The 17,472-nt window shown below is 38.2% G+C and overlaps 1 protein-coding gene across 1 annotated transcript in view; it reads left to right on the top strand.

Annotated features, from left to right (window-relative positions):
- The window catches only part of LOC135169367 (tubulin monoglutamylase TTLL4), a 91,691-nt gene that overhangs the window by 31,819 nt on the left and 42,400 nt on the right, over positions 1 to 17,472 (top strand). The window contains exon 4 of the mRNA XM_064134312.1: positions 15,260 to 15,345. The gene's annotated coding sequence lies outside the window, so the exon portion shown is untranslated. The remainder of the gene's footprint in view (positions 1 to 15,259; positions 15,346 to 17,472) is intronic.

The raw sequence follows: 17,472 nt of genomic DNA on the forward strand, positions 1-17,472 counted from the left end.
ACGTGAAATGAGATAAAATGGGAGAGGTAGCGGAGGGGGGGAGGAGGGGGGATGGGGTAGAGGAACGAATCACTGACTACTGTATTTCTCGGTTTTATGGTGGCTGTAATCGCAGTAGGCACCGGTTTTGGATAAGAATCTCTCATAATTGGAATTTCATCTTTACTACGTTTCTGGGGAGACGCCCTGCTCCTCCCTGAGGGGTTTATTTATCGATGTGGCGGTGCATTCCCAATTTTCCCACTTTGAATATTTAATATGCCAATGTTTATAGACATTCTGGCATTTTAACATAATATTAGATGAAAAAAACCTGAAATAACTGCAAATTCGTGAATTTAGAATAATTTTTTCGGTGTAAAGTCTTTCAATTTTTGATTATTTGAAAATTCTTGGAAAATTTACCTGTATTTTTTGAAAATATGTATTTGAGGGAGGGTTTTTGATGGAAGGGATAAATTCTAGTTATGCAAAGGAGTGCGTTCATTGGTTGGACAAAATTGCTGGCGTGAGCATGAAACTGGGAAGTGAAAAAATTTGTGGTATAAAAAAAAAGTCGTTGAAAAAAATTGAAAAAATTGAACATTTTTAACGCTTGTCCATCAAAATTCCTTTGTCCCCCGTGCGTGAACCGGTCCGAGATGATTTCAAGCATAAAAGAAACCCATTCCCTCCGGTTGGACTGGACCCTTTTTTCCATATCCTTTGAGCCCTCGAAAAAGGGGGGAAGAATGCAATATTATTCAAAATCACGAAAATCTCCGGTGGAATTTTGTTATTTTCTCCCCTATTGAAATACACCTCAGATGCATATCTAAGATTTATTTTTTTGAATAATGTGAATGGGGCCCTTCAACCTCATCTAATGCCGAAAAATACATTCACCTCTTCATCCAACGGGTGAGGCAGGTAAAAAGGGTCAACAATGGGAAATTGGACGTTTTGGGTGAACGGATTCTATTCGATGCAATCAGAATGCGGGGGACGATCATTGTTGGGAGTATTATTTTTTTATCCACCCTAACGTGACGAGTTTCCCCAATTTTTTTTTTTTCAGTTACCACCTGTGGATCGTTCTCGATGACGTGAATTCGTACAACTTTTTTTTCTATTATTTTGTAGAGAGTGAATTTTCGCAGCTGCCCCTTTCGATTTTTTCCGTCCAGATGGGGAGTTACAGTTGATACTCTTTGAAACTCTTTTTCTATTTTTTGAATTTTTTTTAGTTGAAAAAAAAAATTGGAGAATTAAATTTTTGGTTCCGAAGCGACTGATTTTTTCTCTAGTCCCTGGAACATGTCGTTAGCGGTTTGTGCACTTGTTTTAGAGTCACATTTGCGGGGTCTTTGTACCTGGTTTAACCCTTTCACAGGTGAATCCCCTGCAGGGCTAACCCTTTCCTCAGGTATTGTTGGAGGTTTCCGTTAACCCGTTCGGTGGGGACCACCAGTCGAGTGGTTTTAGGGGCTCGATAGCCATTGTTAGCAGGTAAAGGGTTGAATTGTAGGTCAAGGGAGCAGGGGGTGAGATAACAGTAAATTAAATGAGTTAAAAAATTTTTTTAAATATCAGTGAATACATAATTTACCTCTGCGATCATCCAAAAAGTTAATAAACAAAATAAAATCGTCTTTCATGTCGTAAATATCACAAATTTCCAAAAAGTTAATAAATAAAATAAAATCCTCTTTCACGTCATAAATATCACAAATTTCATCCGAAAAAAGTGAAACTTCCAGGGAATAGTCCTCCGTATTGACACTCCCTTCAGACTCTCCTCCCTAAATTCATCCTTTTCATAGTCAATTATCAAAGGACATCCTTTCTGTCGACTTCCTGCCGTAAGATCCACAGTACGTGCGGTGGAATCTAAATGAGGTGTTATAGGACACGAATTTTCGATGACAATTCGTTCCAAACACCCGCACGATATCTCTCACTTTTTTTTTTTCATTATCCTCCAAATAAAAAAACATTCAGACAGTTTTGCAATCGCCTTTGTACTGTCCCTTCTTCGTAACAAATACCGTATACGATGCAACTACCTGCGTGCACCAAATCGGCTCGTGCAAGTTCAGACTTGTTTCGACTCTTTTATGACGGAACACTTGGACTTGTGAGAGGAAAAAAAAACTCTCACGCAATGGTTGTTTTTTTTCTGTTACATCCTTCGGTGCAGGTTCGTGCCTGCATCCAGGTGCAGTTTTCCAGTGTAAGAGACACGCCGATAACGCCAAGTTGACATAATGTATCAAGGTTAGAGTGCAAGAAATGGAATCGATTCGATGGGGTGGAAGGAACTTGTCGGGGCCTGTTTAGGAAGTTTTTAGCACGTGCTATAGTTTTAAAAGATGGAGAAGTGACTTACGAAAAAAAATAATCGAATCAGGTACTTAGAAGTCGGTGGAATTGAAAAGTTCCTGAAATTTCAGGTACAATGACATTTAAATTTTTAATTTTGTGAGTTTCAATTTTATTTGAATTGAAAATTTTCCCTAACTTTTGGTTCATTTTAAAATTTTTGGAAAGTTGATGAACTAGAATTTTTTAAATTGCAAAATTCTCGAGGAAAAGCCGTAAAAATTCAATAAAAATAAAAAAATTTCAAGTGAACGTACAATAAATTAAATCTCATCTGTCATTTTCATTTTTTTCTCTCCCCCAATTTCTAAATTCCATTCTCAATTTTTTTTCCTTCAAAATTGAATAAAAAATCTGCCCGGAAGTGCGCCCTTCGCAGGGTCACTCGATGAATGTTAAAAAAAAAATGGTTCAAATTTCTCATTCTATATAAAAACTCTGGTCTTCGATCTAATGCTCGAGACGTAAAAAAACGAGAACCAGGAGAGGTTTTTTTGGTGCATTCTTAGCCTAATGAATAGAGTGTCTGGTCCGAGGTCGGGGAAAGCCGAATAGACAGGATACCCCGATGACACGGTCCGACTAATCCGAAGATAGAAATCTCTGAGCTGCTACCGGTCAGCGATACACGTACCCCCGGGAGAATGAAAGCGATGCGTGAGGGTGGATGCTGCTCCTTTTGGATGGAGGATAAAAAAAAAATGGATAATTTATAACGATAATCCTTTAAGAATGGAATCGTGCCCGGTACCGAGAGTCTCAATGCGTTCAACCCCATTTTTTTTTTTCCTCCTGTCTGTTGGCGAACGAATCTGAGATCGATCCTGGGGGAGGTTTTATTTATTTAGGTGCACAACCAAGAAAGCAAACGCTCGATCAAAGGATCTCGTGTGTTTATTTAGGTACATAATGGAGGGGAGTCGGGTTTATTTCTTCGACGGATTTTACATATATTCGTCTTTTTTTTGTTTGGTTATTCTTCAGGAGGAAAAGATTTTTAACAAACTTGCAGAGATCTTCAGGGAGTTTGCGATGTGGCTCATGTGTGGGGAGTTTGGATATTTGATATTGTGAGTGAAGGGGGGAGGATAATATCTAGGGGATGATTACGATATTTTGAGTGTTTGATTTTGAATTTTCTTGTTTGTATTGTGTCAATATTTTTTGGTGAATTAAATTGTGAAGGGAGTTGAATGAAGCAATCGATGCGGTGAAGGGAATTATTTCGGTGGTTCAGGTTCGAGGGTGGAATCAAGTGATCTAACTAGAGTATTAGATTTTTTGTGGTTGTTTAAGGGTTTCTTGATGATCGAAAATTTGCAATTTTCAATTTTTAAATGATTTTTATTTTACTGAGGGAATATTTTTGATTGAAAAATTGTCATTAGAGACTTCGAGTTGGAATTTTTGCCTGTTCATCCCCTTTAATTTATTTAAAATAGTAGTGTCAGGCCCACAGAACGCCCCATAACTTAAGGGTTTTTTGATGATCGAAAATTTGTAATTTTCAATTTTTTAATAATTTTTATTCTACTGAGGGAATATTTTTGATTGAAAAATCGTCATTAGAGATTTTGAGTGGAAATTTTTGCGTGTTCATCCCCTCTAATTTATTTTAAATAGTAGTGTCAGGCCCACAGAACGCCCCATAACTTAAGGGTTTTTTGATGATTGAAAATTTGTAATTTTCAATTTTTTAATAATTTTTATTTTACTGAGGGAATATTTTTGATTGAAAAATCGTCATTAGAGACTTTGACTGGGACTTTTGCGTGTTCATCCCCTCTAATTTCTTTAAAATACTAGTGTCGGGCCCACATAACGCCCGGTAGCAGCCCCATCGTTAGCCCTTGTCCCTCCCACCCTTCACCCAATAATTCATCGACTATGTGACACAGCCCAGTGCTTCCACGTACATCACAGATGCCTCTAGTATTCATAAACTATCGGTCTACCTCCATTCTCGATAAATTCAATGGACATTGAGTAGAAAAGTGACAATAAAAAGTGTCGGAACATTAAAAATGCCAGGAAAAGCATTTTCAGGGACTCGAGATATTTCACTGATTCTTCTTTTTTCGTTCGATTCTTCTTTTGGGGATTTTGTGGGCGGAGCGGTGAGCCAAAGCCCCACCGAGAAACGGACAGTCAGGAAGATCTTTTGAGATGTTTTTTTAGACTCTGGACAGGGGCTAGAATTGAACACGTGCAAGGGTGAGTCAGAGATGTCTCGGTGGTCGAGAGGATTCGAGATTACTTCGGGAGATAACTAACTATTTTCAGGGATATATCCGTTATTTCTTGAATTTTTCTTGGGAGAAAATGGATAGTTTTATATCTGATATGAAGACATTGAGAGTTTTCCATATGTTTAGAAAATACATTATTTTTATCATTAATTCCATTTAAAATAAAACGCAGGATAAAAAGCCATCGAGTCTTAATTTCATTTTTTATTTTATAAAAATCAATTCATAATTTCATTTTTTATTTTATAAAAATCAATTTCAATTCTTGTTTTATGTTCAATTCACCTAAAAATTTATTGATATGAAGCAGACGAATATTTTTATATCATCGTAATCAGCAGAATTGAATTCATTAAATTGCACACACGAAAAAGAAAGAAAATTAATTAACAATCGTGTGAATTAATTTTTTGTCGTATCTTCTTTGACTGGAATGTCCAGAAATATCTGGTGAAGTGGGGTATCCCATACCTCGATCCTTTAACTTGAAAAAAATTGATTTTCTGTTATTTCATGTCTGCATTCGTATAAATATTTTTTTAGGATTTCCCACTGCGTCCCTGACTCTCAAAACTTCCTACTAGGCCATTCCACCCAACCTTGTCCAGAGATTGATCGTTTTTTGTTCTCCCTTTATCTCTCCTTTTTTTGTACCGTTGATCGCCTCACCAGGGGGGGAAACAGGGGGAAGACGTCCATTAGAACACGTGCACCACCGTAACAGAACAGAACAAGTGCCCCATCAGCGCCCAACAAACCCTCGAGCATTAACGTGAAAAAAAAAGGGAAAAAAATCAAGTTGTAAGCCTCGTTCACTTCGGTTCACTCACCGTACGTGAATCGTTAATGATCCTCAAATTATCGGGAGCTGGAGGAAATGAAAAATCACGGGTAAAAAATAATTATGAACAAAAACTATTCTTCAGATTTTTTTTTCATCTAAAAAGTGGAACTAATAACTATTGTATTCGAAAGAAAAAAATCTATGAAAAGATAAGAACAATTAATTATTGTTATGCAATTGGCAAAATATATAGTTCACTTATTTTATTTTATTATATTAATTTTTATTAATCATCCAAACAAGCAATCGATAGTGAATATTCCTCAATTTTTCGTATGTCCATTCTATAAAATAATTTAAATAATTATTTTTACATTAAAAAAAAATTATCTTCTAATTAACATCTCAGTCTAACTATTTTTCACTACAAGATTGATCGCCCAATTATTTTTAAACAATCCATTTACACCAGACACTTACATTCTCTCCAATTTTCCCCGCATAACAAAATTTTCCGTGAAATAAAACTCAATTATTCACAACAAACGTTCCAATGACATCACGAGCGTCACCATATAATCAACGCATCGAATTCGCGCTTATTTTCTCCCAATCCAAACACTCACAAAAATTCTCCTCGCTGGTATCCCCCAATCCCAAAAAAATCGATAGCACCCCTGTACCCCTTGTATTGTCACTCGTTTGGAAATTCAACTGAATAAAAAAATAAAAGACGAGTTTGAAGAAAAACCGCCTGCGCACAGGAGTGACCTGTCGTCACGGAAATTACCGAGGGCTCGTTGAATGGTTCCTCTTGGCATCAGAAAAATTTTACAAAAGTGTCAAAGGTACGCCGCCTTCCAATTTCCTTCCTCAAACGTAAAAATTGTTAAACTACTGTTGTAAGAAGTGGATGGGCCGAGGCGAGAAGTCAGAAAATCGGCGTATCGGTGTGTCGTCAAAGGAAATAATAAAAAGGGACCGGGTGCCCTCCACCCCCTCCCCCTCCCACTCTTCTTGAAATACTTTATAAACTCTAATTCACCGGAACGGGTGGTCCCGAGGTCTTTTGGAATCGAAAAGAGGAGGAAAAAAATTCTGAAAAATTCTCCCTTAACTCTCCCTTATTTCTTTTCTTTTTTGAATCTAAACCTTCGTTTGAAGGGAATGAAATTACCGTGACGTGCAGTCACCGGAATTTTTCATTCGCTATTAAATTGAATTCGTTTGGGAACACCTTGAGATTTGTCCTTGTTACAGTTGTGGATATTTTTGGAAATGATATTCGATGGTGGATTGCACGCTCCTGGAACTAATCGGGGTATGAATGAGCTGAGGAGAATTCGGAAGAATAAAATGTTGGAGTTTGTGTGCACGTTGGAATTGGGGAATTGTGGTTACCGGTAAAAATTATGCACTTGAGGCCGTGGAAATTATTTCGATCTAGAACTAACGAATTGGGGGTTGAGTGGAGATATTAAACGGTGTTTTGGGGATTATGTGGTGAATTTTCACGGATTTTTTTTGACGGTGATGCAATTATTCCGGGGGATCACGCGGCGATTGAGAGGTCAATATTTTTTAATCGAATTAGTGGGAACGATTTTTTTTTTAAATTATTGTATTCAGTATTTTGGATACGAAGAGAAAAATGTGATGATTTTTATCGTGCGATTTTGATAAAAATTATTATTCGACCTCGGAAAATTAAAAAATTCAAAGTAATGCAACAATTCCCATGACAACAGCTGGAAAATCGGCTGTATTCGGCACTCATCGTTAACCAATCAGAATGAGTTATCGAAAAATTGCTGTGTGGTACAGTAAAAAATGAAAGGAATTTTTAGAAGATTTCTATTAATTTTTTATTTAACCTTAAATAATAAGTGATAGACCTTGAAATTTTATAGTGTTGTTTCGTAAATTTTACGAAGCCACATATCATTAATTACAAAATTTACGGTATCGATAGGAATTATTACGTGCGAGTAAAACATATTTCAGTATTTTGCGATTCTAGTGCCTGGTACCGTAATTTTTCAGACATTTTTCTCCCGATGGAGAGGCTGGGCTAAACGATTCTGTAATTTGTACCGAAGTTGAACCAAATGACAATAATTGACCAATCTCGTTTCCTCAGGGAATTTAATCACATGATCTTCATCCGACATTTCCTGTCAACATAAATTTCATCTGTTATTTCACTTGAATTTCGTCATTACATACTTTTTTTCTCCGGACTCATCCTCGGGTTCATCTCCAAATGATGATGGCTCCGTTTTCGTTAAACAGAAGCAATGAAGCATTCTTGCGCTCTCATTATTCTCATTTGTGAAGGCAAGAGGGATAATGTCCTGATTTGGGTGGGCTCATTTCACGGTACGGTGAATCTTCCTGTAATGCCTTGGGGTTTACTCAAAATTTTCGAACAAGAATACTCAGTTTGTAATGCCCGTGTTCCGCCTGCCACCCACATTGACCGTAAAAAATCCAGAATGAGGAATTCACCGATTTCCGGTTTTGCGATTTTCGGCTCGTTGAACCGCTGATTGGAATCCCCTAAGAATTCTCCTTAGTCATCCTCATTAAATGGAAAAAAAATAATGACCGGAGGAGGAGAACCGTTCTTAATTATTCTTACAAAAATAACTTCAATAAATGCTCTAAAAAACATGAATAATTGAATTACCATTAACTTTTCATTAAAAAAAATCTACTTTTAATTTGAACTGTTTTTAAATTTTTTGTCGAAAGTAGATTGGGTTTTAATTAAATTTGAGGTTGTCGATACTAGTCAGTCAAATTTATTTATACACCTGAGTAAATTTTATGTTATAATGATTTTTAATCTTGAGAAAACAAATTTATTAAAATTATTACTGATTTTTAGAAAATTGTCAGAGAAATTCAGGGAAAAATTGATAATTATTTTATTTAAATTTCCCCCTCCATCACTGAAGCTTTATATTTCCAAAATATTCTCAAACAAAAGTTAAATTAGGTTGTTATAATCCACCAATCTTGTCAAATGTAAAATTCCAATAATTTCGAAACAAAAATCCCATTTACTAAATTGTTGATTCGCATTTTCGTACGAAAAATGACAGATCAACATATTTACTCCGCGCACCCAAGAGACCGTGCAGCCCCCAAGTGTCCATTTTTTTCATACCCGCATTGTGCAAAATCACCGATGTTTTTTTCGTTACTCCCCCCGGGGGACAACAAAAAAAATCGCTTCGTTAAATATCTCCCTTCGACCAGAAAACTCGTATTTTCCAAACACAAGCACCCGCATCGCGATCTTAACGCCACAGAAGCGTGCGCTATGCGTTTACAAAATTCCACACCATAATCTCCATCCGAGATTTCGTACAAATCGTATGTGAATAGAGGGCCCTATAACCGATGAATAAAAACCCTGAAAAAAAAAATGAACGTCTCAGGTTTAAGGATCTTAAAAGTCACATGCATCGCTGCACTCGCATCTTTATACATATAACACGGGTTACAACTGTATGCGCCCGGATTATTTGACCCACAAACGCGCAAGCTACGGTGGATTACGCCTTAAAGTGGTTCAATGGGACTTACAGCGCGTTTTAAGACACCTACAATTTCTATTTTCATCTATTGAAACGAAAATAAAATAAGAAATTTGATCTCACGCGGACAAAAAAAACAAACCGAATAAAAAGTAATTACATTTCAACCTTAAAATTGCCTATAAATCCTGAAGAATTTCACCCCTCTCCCCCGGACAATTATCCCCCCAAATTATTCCCCCTTCCACCCCTCACCCCCAAAATCTCACCGAAATATTTTCCGCATTTTCATCTCCCGAAATCACTGGCCCAAAAAAATAATAAAAAAAATCCCTCCCATAAATATCCCCTTTCCCTCCATGATTATTCATTTCTCTCCATGGGAGTCCATCCCTCCCCTCCCCCTCAATAAAAAAAAAGAAAATAAAATCCCCGTTAGCCTTCTCCCACGTCGTCCTGTCCTCTCCCTCCAATTTCGATGGACGCCCGAGTAAATTATGATTAATCCCAGCCTCTTTGATTCCTTCTTCCCCTCTCCCCTTCCTCATACCCCTCACCATCACCAAGACGAAGCGTTTGCACCTGCCAGTGCTCCTCCCCACACGTTCCAACTACCACTAGTTAGCTTCGTTTCTATTTAACAGTGGAATACGCCCGAGTATGTCTCTCATTTTTATTTTTTTTATTTTTTCTTTTTTCCCTCTCCTCCTTTAACATCCTCACCCTGGCATTTTCTACTCTCGGTTTCTTGTTCGAGGCAAACCAGGGGCACGAACTCCGCCCACAAAAACCTATAGAAATACCCTTGGGTCCCCAATTTACGGAAACCTTTATCGCCCTTTTTACGTTTCTCATTTTTCTAAATACGGGGACTTTTCTCTTTCACGTGTTATAATGATCTAGGGGGATTGGAGGGGGAGGGAGGGGTTGATCATGCGGTAACGTTGGCCACTAATTTGATGGTTGGAGGCGAACATATCGGAAGCCCGAGGGGGACAAGGGGGGAGCATAGCGTTTGATCACCGCCGAGAGGGATTGGGGCAACAGGTTATTTCAACGTTTCGGTTCGTTAATTAACAAGTTGAATGTGACTCGTGAAATGGGAGATCTGTTGATTATGTGTCTTTAATTCTTGGCAATTGGATTTTCTTTTCGTGGAGAGGCGGAGGGGGTGGTGGAGATTGGGAGAAGATTATTGGGGGTTTGGATATTTTTTTTTTGTTGGAGGAAGTGGGTTTGGAATGATGGGTTTCAGTGGGAATTTAATTTTTCGATAATTTGGGAATTAATATTTCTGTGGATGATTGCTGGGGGGTGAGGGAACAGACCGGGTTTTAATTAAATTTGGAAACATTGATGATAGTATTTTGAATTTGTTTATGCAGCGGGATTAATTTTATGGTTTGGTGATGTTTGTTGAGAGGAGAATTTATTGAGGAACTGTTGAAAAACATTTTGGTGATTTTTGGTGGATTAATATTTTATGGAGATGGATTTTTATGATTTAGTGAAGATCCTTTTTCCAAAAATGACTTTTTAATAATTAATCGAGAGTAGAGTGTACGCTGTTAGAGAAAAATTAAAATTTTATAAACAATTCGGTGATAATTTCGAGGAGAATTGGGTGAAGTTCCGATTCGGTCTTCTCCCATCGAATGACAACTCACCCCCAAAAAAATATTTCTCCAAGTCTCAAATAAATTGCCCCCTTCCCCCCCTTTTTTCTCACCACATTACCAAAGACCCTTCAGCCAAGTGGGTAATTGGGTCTCATCTGCACCAACCTCCCCATCCATTTAGCCATTCTTCACTCCGTGTCCTCATCTCAACACGCCTCCCCCTCCCCTTTTCACTCCGACAAAGCCCCCAAAAAGTGTGATTAACACCAAATGCACTCAGAAGCGAAAGTGAACCTCAAAGACCTAGTAATAACGATGAAAAAAAAAACCGTAATAATCCCCAAAAGCCAGAACCCCATAGTGTCCCATTTTTTTTTCTCACTCCGGTGGATCATTTTAACTCTTGTTTAACGCCTCGCGCATTATTTTCACTGATGCGGCACCTCAGATTGGTGCATTATCGGGTTTGGGACAGGCTGGTCACCACTCGGAGAACTTCAAAGGTCATTTCAAAGCCGCCGACGCCTGGATTCTCTCTCAGTTTTTTTTTTTAACGCCAGGAAAGAAGCACTTGGGTCTCTTATTTTGTACGGGGGTGTCAAGAGCCGACACGTTTGCGGCTCATTCGAAATTACGGGTGCGAGATAATGCCCGGATGCGTTTGAGGAGAACCCGCGGCCTCGATCGGGAAGATATCGATACTGAATGAGGATTTCCTCTGGCTTTCACATGTTAATTTGTTTAAATTTTCCCGTTCTCTTACTTATCGAGAGTATCATGACAAGACATTTAAATACTTAATCACTGACGATTTTTGCTCTGCAGATTTTCATTTTTTTTTTTAAATTTCGTTATGACATTTCTGTAATAAACGAAATAAACGATTTTTGGTGATTGACCAGTTTTTGATGAATATCTCGATATCTAAGGAAGATGGGAGTAACTTCATTAGGACCTTTTTTGTGGAGCTAATTGAGTTCTACAACAAATGTAATTACGAAAATTCCGTTATCTCTCTTAGATTAGGAGATATTTCCCAAAATCGATGATTCGAAGGTGAACAGGATTGAGAGCGTTGAAATTTTGATTTTCGACACTGATTTGTCTACTGCAGCCCTTAAACTCATGATTCCCACTCAGAAGCCATTTCCCTCCAAAAATGCATCCCTAGTTCTCCGAAAAAATCCAGCAATAAACCCTTATTGGTGAAAGGAAGTCCTCACAATCGCTGACCACCAGTTACACCAAACAAAAAAACACGATTTCAGCTTGACCACCCAAGGGGGCTCTACAACGTCTAAATAATACGTTACATCTTTGTGTACAACGTCAGACGATTGTCGAACGACGAATAGCCATAGTTTGCTCACCCGCAGTGGACAAACTTTGGTCAAAGAGAATTTACCATGACCCATGGAGTTCGTAAACAGATTTCAACATTTATTTCTCCTATTTCGTACTCGTGTCAATCGTCTAATTTTACGGATGGCAGATGTTTAGTTTTTATGGGTCACAGTGAGATGTCTAATTTTTTAGGAGAACGGTCAGGGAGTCATTTGATATTTGAGGAAGTGACGCGAGGGGGGGGGGGTGACGGAAAAGTCGAGTAGATTTATTACTTTTGAAATGACGTGTCTTCAACAATTTTCCAATTTCGTCAATTAAATTTTGAAAAAAAAATATTTGGCTCAATAATTACGGACATTTAGCTTAATTACAGGTACTTGTTATTACTATTGTCCCTCCAACCGCTAAATAAATTTAAATAATGAGAATGTTCCTCAATTTTCAGGGAAATCTGTAATTTAATTAATTTTACAGCAGCAGTTCGACAAATTAATTCTCGACTGCCCCCAGATTTGATTTTTATTAACAGTCTAACGTTAAAAAATTTTGCATTAAAATCTCCCACAACTTGTTGAAGTCTTCACAGTCCCAAAAAGGTTAACCTCAATCCCCAGGGATCATCTCCAACCATTCCACGATTTTTTCAAAATATTTCCAAGAGATCACTTCCCTGTAACCTCTACCTACGACAAAAGCTGTCGTAGGACAACGGCGATTGTTGTTAAATATTTTTGTCACTGGGGACATCTTTGTGAGGCCCTCTCGGACGAGACCCATTGTAACCAGGGCACCACAAGGAGCCCCATGGGCGTTAAAAAGACAGCCTCGTTACGACTCCCTCGCAATTTATCCATTGTCAGATGTCCAGAGGCGCCTGACAATGACATCATCCAAGCAAGATCGTGGAAATTTCACTGACTCCCGCGGGGAGATTCTTTATACTCTTCCTTCTTCCTTCGTCCTTTGATGAAGGTGTTCACAATCTGGACTAATGTGTGATGCTTCACGCATCCAGCATTGTCCAGCTCCACAGACACCCGCTGACTTTGTCACCCCTATGGGCTGAATCTGCGGGGAGGTGTGTCATAGTTTGTTCAATTCACCCCGGGGGCTGGATCATGTATACATGCATACATGTATACATGCATATATGTACACATATACAATACATATATGGATGTATCGTTTCTCACGTCAGGAGAAGACGTTTTCCTTTGAATTATTCACACACACGTGCGTTTAACTGAATAACTTCCGTGATTTTTGAAGATTGCAGGGGAAGTTTAGGTCCAATTATTCGAGGACAATATATTTCAGAGCACGGAGAGGAATTTTGAAAAAAAAATTTTTTTCGTTTGGTAAATCATTGGCGAAGTGGACAACGAGATGAGTTGACTCATCGTGAGATCGAGTTTTTGTGCGATATTACGGAATCTATGCGAGATAACGAAATTTTTGTAATAACATTTGTTGTAGGTCTACCTTCTCCCCACAAAAAAGGTCATAATCAAAATTTTGATATTTTCCATAGACTTCGAGATATTCATAAAAGACTGTTCGATAGTCAGGAGTAAGGTATCTCACTTTACCACTTCGCTATTCCAATCGAAATTTTTAGTAATTTCTTATATTTAAAAATCGAAAGTCACTTGTATAATGTTTTTTAACATCATTCTGACCCCCGTAATGAATGTAGAAAGGAATATAATTCAGTTGTACGAAGTAATTATGTAATAACAAATGGAAATAGAAATTAATTTTTTTTACTATTACTCAACAATTTGTAATACGATATATTCAATGAAAAAAGTTATTCAATTCATAACATTCACGAGAACTAACACATTTCAGGTAATTCATCCGAATAAAATCCTCACTGACTCAAATGACCAGTTGCAAGAAATTTTAACAGCTTTATTGCATCCGGTCATGCTTTACAAGTCCCGATGTTGGCTCCATGACGCAAGCAATAATTATCATTACTCCCATAATTCCCTTCTTTTTTTTTTCGTACAATTTTTTTTATGGAAGACAGAGGGTTTTGAAAGCCCTCGGTGAAGTGCGATTCGCAAAAATCCGGAACAATTCTCATGATTATAAAATAAAAATGGTCAGTGGGCAATTCACAATTTTAAGGGACATAAAAGGAAAGAAAGATGGATGAATCGACGGTACGATAATTGGCTGCCTCTGGGAATTTTCACCCAGAGGCTACCAATGCAATGTGTAATTGCTGATCCACCATATAATGAGACAACCATCGTAAATTCGCACTGAATAAATTACTGGGTGTAAAACGTCGGTAGCATGATTCTCATCGTAACATTCATATTTGGATCAACTGATTGCTGATTGCGATATGGAGGGAAGGATTATTTTTTTTAAATTACTGGGTAGAACAGATGAGGAGGATAAAAATTATTTTCAAATCAAGAATATTGTTTTTATACCGGGAAGTCATTTACACTTTATAATTTAATGCTGTTAATGAGAATAAATGAAAGCCAATCTCATGATTTTTCGCACAAATAATTCATCGTAAATCACAAAAGAATTTTTTTAATTTCATTAATTTTACTGTCCCTTTTCAACTAAAAATATCTGCTTCCCTCCACCAAATATTCTCGACCTTGAACTTCATTTCCAAACTGATTTTATTATTAGTTTGATTGCAACAAAATATTTAATACGATTTTATCGTTAATCTGATTCTTCTGAGGAATCAGCTTAACACATGTCGCTGTCAAATAATCGCACAGTGTACCATAAATTCCAACAATACCGCATTCAAATCACTCGAGTTATTCATAACTCAGTATAACAGAAAAGTCTCGGTCTCTGGACAATGATCCAGACCCTACAATATACGATTATTCTGAACTAGAAAAGAAGAAATAAGAAATAAGTCTTTCCGACGCCCATGTTTGCTTGTGTTTGCCCAGCGAATGGAAAATCCAATGTCCCCTTGGCATTGCGAGACCCTATTGTGGCCCTCCGCTGTAGTTATGGTTTACCCGAGGCATCCTCATCACCCTCACATAACATTTAACTCGGGCTTGTTTGGGGGCAAGACGGGGGTGTCAAAGGGGCTCGACCAAGGGCACAGCAACATTTTTAAGACGTATACAATTTTTATTCTTTCATTCTTCAGTTGAGATACAACACGTGCTTTCTTAACTTCAAGGGACTGACGCCCTTATCCGTTTTGAGGAGTTAACGCTGCAATTGATCGGTTTATTGACAGTCGAGTGTCAATTCTGGGGGAATTATTCCGTTCATCTTCGAGTCGAGGAAATTTTTTTATGTGAATAAATTTATTTTTCGATTTTATTTTCATGATTTTTTTTTTTACAGGTCGATACATCGGTTGTGAACCGCCTGGATCTGCTGGTGATCAACTCCACGAATCGATTATTAACCGGAGATCAATTTCTTCTTTGGTAAGTCATTTTTAAAAATTATTTTCATCTACAATTTACTCTCTACGGAATTAATTAGTGCGACGTATTTGAATTTCCCGCCAATGATGGGAAGTCATGGCGATTATACTGACCAATGGGCAATGAGTCTTACCCATTTTCGAGATCTATCGATCCCGGTTAACTTCATTTATGTGCTCGTGTTTACGTAATAAGAGGGCGGGACTGATTGCGCGCGAAATTTGAATTTCCCGCCGCGAATATGAACACACGGCGATTATATTGTCCAATGGGGCATTACGGTTATTAGGATTATGTATTAAATTAGAAAACTAAAGTGCCAATCGATCCGTCTGGACCATGACTTATCCACCCATTAACTTTTCCAATTTTCTTTCCAAGAAAATCATCCACAAATTATCCCGCCCCCCCCACTTCCCTATTCCCTCAAACGACGGACCAAAACCAATACTTCCAGCGCTCCACCAATTAAAATACCCGACTGCCCCTCGGAAAGCGTGTCTCAACTATCCTGACATATTAGTACCACAAGGAATTAACGAGCCCCGAAAAAACAGTTGACAGCAGGGGATCACATCCCCCTCGTGTCTCCACCAACGTGACCAATTTACAACGTCATTCGGGTGTTCCATTGTCCAGGATACGTCGTCAGGAACGAAATACACAACTCCGAGACTCCCGGAAAATCAACCCGGGGGTCCACCGACCCCCAGACCGGATGTGAGGATTAGGAATCGACGCCAAAGATTATTCACGTCAACAAAAAAAAAAAAATCGCATTTGTCGATCCTTCCTGTCATGTCCAGTCGAATTTCACTGGACTTCGAAGATTATCTTCTCTTCCTCCCTCCCATTCCCACCCCCTGATCGTTTCCTCGTTCACCAAAAAAAATGTAATTTGAGTTAAAACTGAAAATGGCCTCGTCACTCAATACATTACGTACGATGGGTATAATATTCTCCTCTTGTCCTCCAATCATCTCTTGCTGGTATTTCCGTTCCATGATGGAACATCGAGATGAAGAGAGAGAGAAAAAAAAATGGAAAAGATGAAGATGAAGACGAAGAGAGAGAGAGAGAAAAAAAAATGGAAAAGATTCTCAGCAGGTGCGTGGAGATAATGTTTCGCGAAATCGCATTTTGAGTAAGTACGGTAGCTGTGGGATGGGGCAAAGGGGGTTGGTAGGGGGCTGGGGGGAGGGGGAATCCACGGCGAATCGACATTCGATCTGGAATTCATTTTTGGGTGATGGGAAATAAGGGGAGACAGAGAGTGATGGATTTTTAGAGTGAGGGAGATACCCGCTGGGGGGATAATTAACAGAGTTATTGATTCGGTGTAATCGTTTCAAGGTTTTTTCGGGGGAAACCCCGCGGATTTTCAGTGGATCATTTTTTTTTTTGAGGGGGGGTTTAATTTATTGGAGTTTTTTTTATCGTCAGGCGGGAGGCTATGGTTTGTGATTAATATGGAAATTTCGGGAGGTTGTGAAACATCGTTTTGTTGATTCAAGAGATGAGGTGATTTTTTACAGATGGGGGGGTCTTCTGAACGTGTTAATCAATCAAAAAATAAATATTTATTTATACGTCTATTGCCGCTAATTTTTATTTAATCGTTACGCCTGTCAGGAGGAACGTGAGGGACATTAAATTTGATCTTTCATGTGGTGTCTTAATTCAATGAATTTTTACTAGGATTTTTGGACGAAGAACAGTTGTATATTTATCTTCAATTATTAGTTGAAATAGTGGTAAATAGTGGTGATCGTAGGTTTTTTTTTAATTTGATTGAACGACGAAGGGTATTGGAAGGTACCATCGATAATAGAAAGGGGAAAAATAATTGAGTCACGAAACTTGAACGCAATTGCGAGTGTTCGTAAATTCATTTCGTGTATCAAATTTCATCCGAACAAACTCAAATTAGGAGAAACCATTTCTTCTCAAATTGCAGTGAACAGGTAAATATCGTGTTACTGGTGTGTGAGGGAGGGGTGGGGGAGGGGGTGCATGGTGAACTGTTAATCAAGTGAAACCCTGATGCATCAGGCTTTTGATATTCTTCGTATATTCATGAGATTAAACTCTGAGAGGGAGATAATTATTCAAATCGAGCATCAAGTT

The sequence above is a fragment of the Diachasmimorpha longicaudata genome, chromosome 14 (genome assembly GCF_034640455.1).
Source record: "Diachasmimorpha longicaudata isolate KC_UGA_2023 chromosome 14, iyDiaLong2, whole genome shotgun sequence".
Lineage (NCBI taxonomy): Eukaryota > Metazoa > Arthropoda > Insecta > Hymenoptera > Braconidae > Diachasmimorpha > Diachasmimorpha longicaudata.